This window comes from Hevea brasiliensis, chromosome 7, assembly GCF_030052815.1.
Source record: "Hevea brasiliensis isolate MT/VB/25A 57/8 chromosome 7, ASM3005281v1, whole genome shotgun sequence".
NCBI classification, from domain to species: domain Eukaryota; kingdom Viridiplantae; phylum Streptophyta; class Magnoliopsida; order Malpighiales; family Euphorbiaceae; genus Hevea; species Hevea brasiliensis.
Window position 1 is genome coordinate 23,217,999 of NC_079499.1, and position 7,765 is coordinate 23,225,763.

Below are 7,765 nucleotides of genomic sequence, written 5' to 3' on the forward strand. Positions count from 1 at the left end.
GTGATTTGATTCTATTAAGATTGTACGAAGTGCATGTCTAGGAAATGCTGTCTAAGGAGGTGGTACTTAAGTGAGACCATTGTAACTCCACCATCTTTCCTGGGCATTACCTGGTGCATTTTATATAATTTTAATGGATAATATTTCGCCTCACGCCCCCTCCCTTACAAACATTGAGAATAAATTCATTAAGGATTTAGCAGAGGGACCATTAAGAAGTGTGAAATCATATCCTATGTATTTCATAAATGGTTATAGATTTCACACAAGCAACCATGGTGCTAATTGATCTACGATGAATAGCGGAGTTTGCATTAGGGGTTCAACAGATGGTGACAACTCTAATGATTACTATGGTATCTTGAAAGAAGTAGTTCAAATAGAGTATCCTGCATTACCAATAAAGAGAACTATTCTCTTTAAGTGTGAATGGTTTGATCTAACTCCAGATGTTAGTATTAAGGTTCACAAATAGTATAACTTAGTGGATATCAATCATCAAAAAATATTTAATAAATATGAACCATTCATACTTTCTTCACAAGTTGAACAAGTGGTTTACCTCCCTTATCCTAGCTTGAGATCAAACAAGGCTAACTAGTGTGAAGTGTGTAAAGTTAAGCCTAAGTCTGTTGTTATCATGCCTCAAACAAATTTAACAGGGCAAATTTATGACCTAGCATATCAAGATGAGGTAGTTGAAGTATTGCAAATTGATACAAAAGTAAAAGGTGAACAAATTGGACCCCTAGATGATCCAAGGGGTGAACCACTAGAGCTTATAGTTGTTGAAGAAGAGGAACTCCTGGATGAGACAGATCTAAATTTTACAATAGAAAGCGATGAAGAAGATGAAGAAAAACTTCATGAATATGATGATGATAGTGAATAAATTATATTATAATGGATAGTGAAATTATAAATACATAAATTTATGAAATATGTTACCTTTTGCTGATATCATTTATCATTTTGTTGAATTACAAACATTTTAAAGGTAATGTTTAATTTAATTGTAACTTATATTTGTTATACTATTATTCAATGCATGTAACACCCTCCCGTAGCAACTCCATACATTCTACTGTTCCGGTGACCAGTGTCGGTCCGGACAGCTAGAACGTCCGAAAAAATATTTAAACTAAAGTGAGGAACTATAATTAACTCAAATATTAATAAGAAAAATTTAGAAAAAATTTTAGAAATAAAATACAACCAAGTTAAATGAGCCGGTGCCCTAGCGATGAGTAACCTAGTGGGAAGTTGCGGTTCTAGCAACTTGGAGCCCTAAACCAGGGGAAAAAATTCATAAAATAATTTTTAAGACTCCAGAGAAGGGTCATTGAGGTTCCTATGGCATTAGAATGCCAAGAAAATATTTAGAAAAATTTTTCAATCGGTACAGACAATTTTGGCCCGTTAAGCCAAACGGAGGGCATTTTGGTCATTTCGCCTTCAGAGGTGATTTTTGGCCGACTTGTCCAGTTAACTAAATAATTATTATGACATAAAATGTGAATAAATATTACTAAAAATTAAATTGAAAATGAGTAGCAAAGAAAAGAAAAGAAAATGAATTAAAATTGCAATTTTGACCTCATGCTTATGTCACTATGCACTCTCACCCAATCACATTGTGACACATGTCCATAAACCATTTAAAATGAGTAAAATGGACAGAAAAATTGAAGAAACAATCTGCTTCTTCTTCCTTCTTCCAACGTCACTCACTTCCCACACCATTCCACCATTAAAAACTCCACCCAAGCTTCCAAATCTCTACCAAACCACCTCAAAACCTTGTCCTCCCTTCACTAAAAATTTCCCTTAACACTAGAGAAAGACTTGGGCAGCAATTAGAAGAAGAGAAAGTGGAAGAAAGTGAGGTGTGAACAAGCTTAGAAAATCACCAAAGAGGTTAGTACCATATTCTTTACTTTTACACCTTTCTAATCATGAATTTGAGCTAAGTTAAGTTGAAAATTTGATAAAAATTGAATTAATGAGGCATGGTTATGTTCCATGAAATTTTGGCAGCCTTGACATGAGTTAGATTTAGGAGAATTCTTTGGTTTAAAGTGACATATTAGCTGCCCCTCTTATAAATTATATGATTAGTATAGCAAATTAGGAGTAAGATGCATGAATTGGAGGCTTAGTCAATTAGGGTTAGGGTTTTGAAATCTAATTTTGGTGGTGGATGAAAATGGACATAAACTAAAGTTTTAATGGTCAATTACTGACCATTTGGTTATTGGTAAATAAGAAATGAAGTGTGTTTAGTGATGGGATTTAGGTTTAGTGTGGCTGCCCTAGGTGACCTGTAGAATTGGACATGAGTCCAGCAGGTTTGGGCAGCCATAACTTGAATCGTAGAGGTTCAATTGGTGTTTGGCCAATTGGAAATGAAACTAGACACATAATGACACAACTTTGGTGAAGAAACCATGCACATAAGACCAAACTAAGTGGACCAAAATCTTGCCCCAATCCGGGTGACCTGCAATTTATTTCTGTAGAATGACCAAATGAATAGTGATTGTTCATTTGGCCGTAACTCAGTGTAGAATGGTCCAATTGACCTGAAATTTTACCAGCAACAAGCTAAGATGTAGACCAACAACTTTCATGAAGAAACCTACCCAAAATTATGACCAGAACCTATCCAACAAGGGACTTTCAGTCACTATTCACTGCACTGTAGATATGGTCAGTCCAGAAAAATTCCAATCCGGCCAGTTGTGGTTTTTGGACCATAACTTGAGCTACAAAACTCCAAATGTAGTGATTCCAAAAAGGAAATTCAACTAGACAAAATAAGGAACAACTTTCATGTTGACCATTTTGCCAAATTCCCACTGCAAGATTAACCAATGGAATAGTAAAAGTAAGGCATAAAAACTGAAAATTCTGCCCACCTAACTTTAAGCTTAGAAATGGTATTGACAACCAATACCAACAAATTTTGAATGCAAAATGTGGTATGTTGATGATATGAAAACCAATGTACCTATTGCCTATGCAAAATTCAACATTTTTGTTGACCAGTGAATGGAATAGTAACACTAAAACTTAAATTCCAAAAATTGTGAAACTTAAAAGTGTGAAATGCCCTAGTATACCTAACAAGATTGGTTTGGATAGTTTGGCATACCAATAGGGTTCGATTAGCGATCGCACATGGCATTATGCCATGCAGATTTCATGGCTTTTAGCCATTCGACATTGTGTTGATACTTGGCCTTGTGCCTAATGTTATTACGACTTATTAGGCATTACATTGCCTGCTGGGAGATACATATGTGACCGATGGTGTGGCGAGGTACTTGATACCCGATGCGGTTACCCGTTTATCGATCGATCGTCAAAGATAGGTTACTTGGGCAACCAAAAATGAAAGTGGATAAATTTAATGAAATAATGAATATAACAAGTACAAAATAAGTAAATCTACAAATACTCAACGAAAATTTATTTGCAATGAGATATCAATACATTCATTGCATATTTATGTTTTGTTATTTATTTTTATTTTATTATTGGCACCACTAAGCATTATTGCTTAGCGCGTTGCTTTTGCCACGCGTAGGTTCTGGAGATACTGACCGAGAGCCCAGTTGACCACAGACTGGGTGAGACCTCCTGCAGCTCTGCATAGTGTCCGTGTCACCTCCCCATCTTCAGTGCATTGGTAGGACACTAGGTTTCATTTTGGTATTTTGTAACTAACTTTTATTTTCTCATATGTAATTGAAACTTATGTAATGTATTTTGGTATTAATGTATATAGTGGAAATTGTGTTTGTGAATGAAAAAGTGAATATTTATTTATAACTTTTACATGATTATCATATGAGATGAATGATTGAGAAATGGAAATGTTGTTGAAAAATATATTGAGAATTTGTTGATGAAATGGAGTTTGGGATTGATTGGAAATTATTATTGGAAGTGTTTTTCACAGGTTCCGAAGAACTGTTTTCTCCATTTTTAGCCGGTACTCTGCCGGATTTTCTATAAAATTTTTGGAACCTCAAATAAATTATAATTTCAATAAATGACTTAAATGAATTATATTTCATAAATTATATTCAAAGCTATGATAAAAATAAATTAAGGAAGGATAAAAATAATTGAGATAAAATAGAGTGTTCCGGTACACCGTGTGACATAGCTTACTCGGATATACTGTAGACGGGTAAGGGGTGTCACATTTAGTGGTATCAGAGCACGGTTTAGGCGTTTCTGGGCTTAGATTGAGTCCATGCCATGCATTGCATTTGTAAGAGTCGAGGTGACACTAATGCAGATTTGTTTATCTTTGTTATTTTGATTAGGATATGGACCCCACATCTCAGAGGGCAGTTGAGGAGGAAGTGGAGAGTCATGCTCCACCTGTAATAGCTGAGACTGGGGGTAGGGGAGAACCTGCTCCACCAGCTCCATCAGAGCCTGCTCAACCTCCACAGGCCGTGTTCCAGCAAATGGCCGAATTCTTCAAACAAATGGCTGGGGTAATGCCACCACCACCACCACCTCCACAACCAAAATCACACCTGGAAAGATTGAGAAAATTTGGAGCAGTGGACTTCTTTGGCAAGAGAGAAGATGATTCTGTTGCAGCCCAAAATTGGTTGAACAGAACAGGCAGAGTTTTAAAACAACTCCACTGCACTCTAGAGCAAAACCTAGAAGCTGCCATATCTCTGTTGCAAAATGATGCATATGAATGGTGGGATACGGTGTCCGGTGAAGTACAGCCAGAAGTAATAACTTGGGACTTCTTCCTCTCCGAATTCAAGAAGAAATATGTGGGTAGTGTATACCTAGAAGAGAGAAGAAGGGAATTCATTAACCTGAGGCAGAGACAGTTGACAGTGGCTGAGTATAAAAAGGAATTTGTCAGATTGAGCCGCTATGGAAGGGAGATAGTCCCTAATGAGGCCGAAAGGTGTAAGAGATTTGAAGAGGGATTAAATGACAACATAAAGATCATGATTACTGCCTTGGGAATCACAGACTTCACCAAGTTAGTGGAAGCTGCAATAAAAGTTGAAAAAGTAAGAATAAGTGAGCAGACCAGAAGAGAGAGACAGCAGAAGAGGGGCCCGGGTCAGTCTAATTCATCTTCTGCACCTGGGAAAAAGTTCAAAGGTCCACCTGCACAGAGTTCAGGTCAACCACAAGGTCAGGGTCAGTCTCAGGGGCCCAGGCCACAGTTTACCCCTAGGAGAGGTCAGTCCACACCATCAGTGGGCAGCTCTCCAGGGATGGGGTTCAAGGGACCAGCCCCAGCATCTTCTGCATGTCCACATTGCACGAGGCGGCATAAGGGGAGTGTTGGAGAGTGGCGGTGCTGCTTAAGGTGTGGGTCAATAGAGCATCGGTTGAAGAAGCCCACGCAGAACTACTACAATTTGCTCCAACACAAGCGACAGGACACCTTTGCACCACAAAGAGGTAGGAAATCGGCAAATCGAGGTAGTGGGACCATCACGAGGCTGCATCTCGAGCGCCAGAGAGGCACGAGTAGACCACCTGCCAGAGCCTATGCCATGAGAGCCCAGGAGGAGCAAGATGCCCCGGACATCATCAGGGGTACGTTCTCCCTCTACGATACATCTGTGCATGGATTAGTGGATCCAGGATCCACTCATTCATACATCTGCATCAACCTACCCGTAGAAAGGGGGATACTAGTAGGGGAGAGTGACCAAGACATTCTGGTCACTAATCCGTTGGGCCACAGTGTTGTGGTGAACAAAGTGTATAAGGGTTGCCCGTTAAGGATTCAGGGGTATGAATTCTTGGCAGACTTGATTGAGTTGCCTTTCCATGAGTTTGATGTGATTTTGGGAATGGACTGGTTGTCACGTCATCAGGCAATAGCTGATTGCAAATTGAAGAGAATTTCTCTGAAAACTTCTGAGGGTAATGAGATTACTGTTGTGGGTGAAAGGACAGATTTCCTGTCCAATGTTATCTCAGCCATAGCAAGAAAGCCCGATGAGAAAAGGCTGTGAAGCCTACCTAGCACATGTGGTGGATACTAGGCAGGCTAAGCCAAATCTGTGTGACATACCCACAGCAAAAGACTTCCCAGATGTGTTCCCTGAAGAATTGCTTGGTTTGCCACCAGAAAGAGAAGTTGAATTTGCTATTGAGGTACTGTCGGGTACAGCACCAATCTCTATTGCTCCTTATAGGATGGCACCCACAGAATTGAAAGAACTAAAAATCCAGTTGCAAGAGTTGCTGGATAAGGGGTTTATACGCTCCAGTGTGTCACCATGGGGAGCTCCAGTGCTCTTTGTGAAAAAGAAGGATGGGACTTTGAGGTTATGCATCGATTACTGGCTGTTGAATAAAGTGACTGTGAAGAACAAATATCCGTTGCCTAGAATTGATGATCTGTTTGATCAGTTGAAGGGAGCAGGAATATTTTCTAAAATTGATCTCAGATCAGGGTATCATCAGTTGAGGGTGAAGGATGCAGATGTGCTAAAGACTGCATTCAAGATCCGATATGGGCATTATGAGTTTCTAGTGATGCCCTTTGGCCTAACAAATGCACTAGCGGCATTCATGGACCTTATGAACCGTATCTTCCATCCATACCTAGATCGGTTCGTAGTGGTCTTTATTGATGATATTTTGGTGTATTCCAAGACTAGGGAAGAGCATGATGAACATTTGAGGATTGTTCTGCAAACCCTGAGAGAAAAGAAGCTGTATGCTAAGTTGTCAAAGTGTGACTTCTGGTTAAATGAAATTGCATTCCTTGGACACATAGTGTCAGCTGATGGGATTAGAGTGGATCCCAAGAAAATAGAAGCAGTGATGGAATGGAAGCCTCCCAGAAATACAACTGAGGTCAGAAGCTTCTTGGGGCTAGCTGGGTATTACAGGAGATTTGTGAAGGGATTTTCCTTAATAGCTGCTTCAATGACCAAGTTGTTACACAAGAATGTCAGATTTGACTGGAATGACAAGTGTCAAACTAGTTTTGAGAAGTTGAAGGCTATGTTGATAGAGGCACCAGTGTTAACACAGCCAATGTCAGGAAAGGACTTTGTGGTCTACAGTGATGCCTCTCATAATGGGTTAGGGTGCGTATTGATGCAAGAGGGTAAGGTGGTCGCTTATGCTTCCAGGCAGCTAACGACACATGAACAGAATTACCCTACCCATGATTTAGAACTTGCAGCAATTATCTTCGCGCTAAAGATATGGAGGCATTACTTGTATGATGAAAAGTGCTACATTTACACAGACCACAAAAGCCTGAAATACTTGCCAACCCAGAAGGAGCTCAACCTTAGACAGAGGTGATGGATTGAGTTCTTGAAGGACTATGATTGTGTAATTGACTACCATCCTGGGAAAGCAAATGTAGTTACTGATGCTTTGAGCAGAAAATCCATCACAGTTTTGAGATCATTGAATGCCCGTCTATCTTTGGTTCGAGATGGAGCTATTTTGGCTTAGTAGCAAGTGAGGCCAAACCTGCTACAGCAGATTTTAGATGGGCAAAAGGCAAATGAAAAGTTAATGGCTATTATGAGCAAAATCTCAGAGGGAAAAGCAACTGACTATGAGGTGAAAGCAGATGGGTGTTTGCACTACAAAGGAAGAGTATGTGTACCAGATAATGGAGAATTGAAAGCCAATATTCTAAAAGAGGCACATGCCAGTGTTTATGCTATGCACCCAGGAAGTACAAAGATGTATCATGATCTGAAGCTTCAGTATTGGTGGCCTGGTA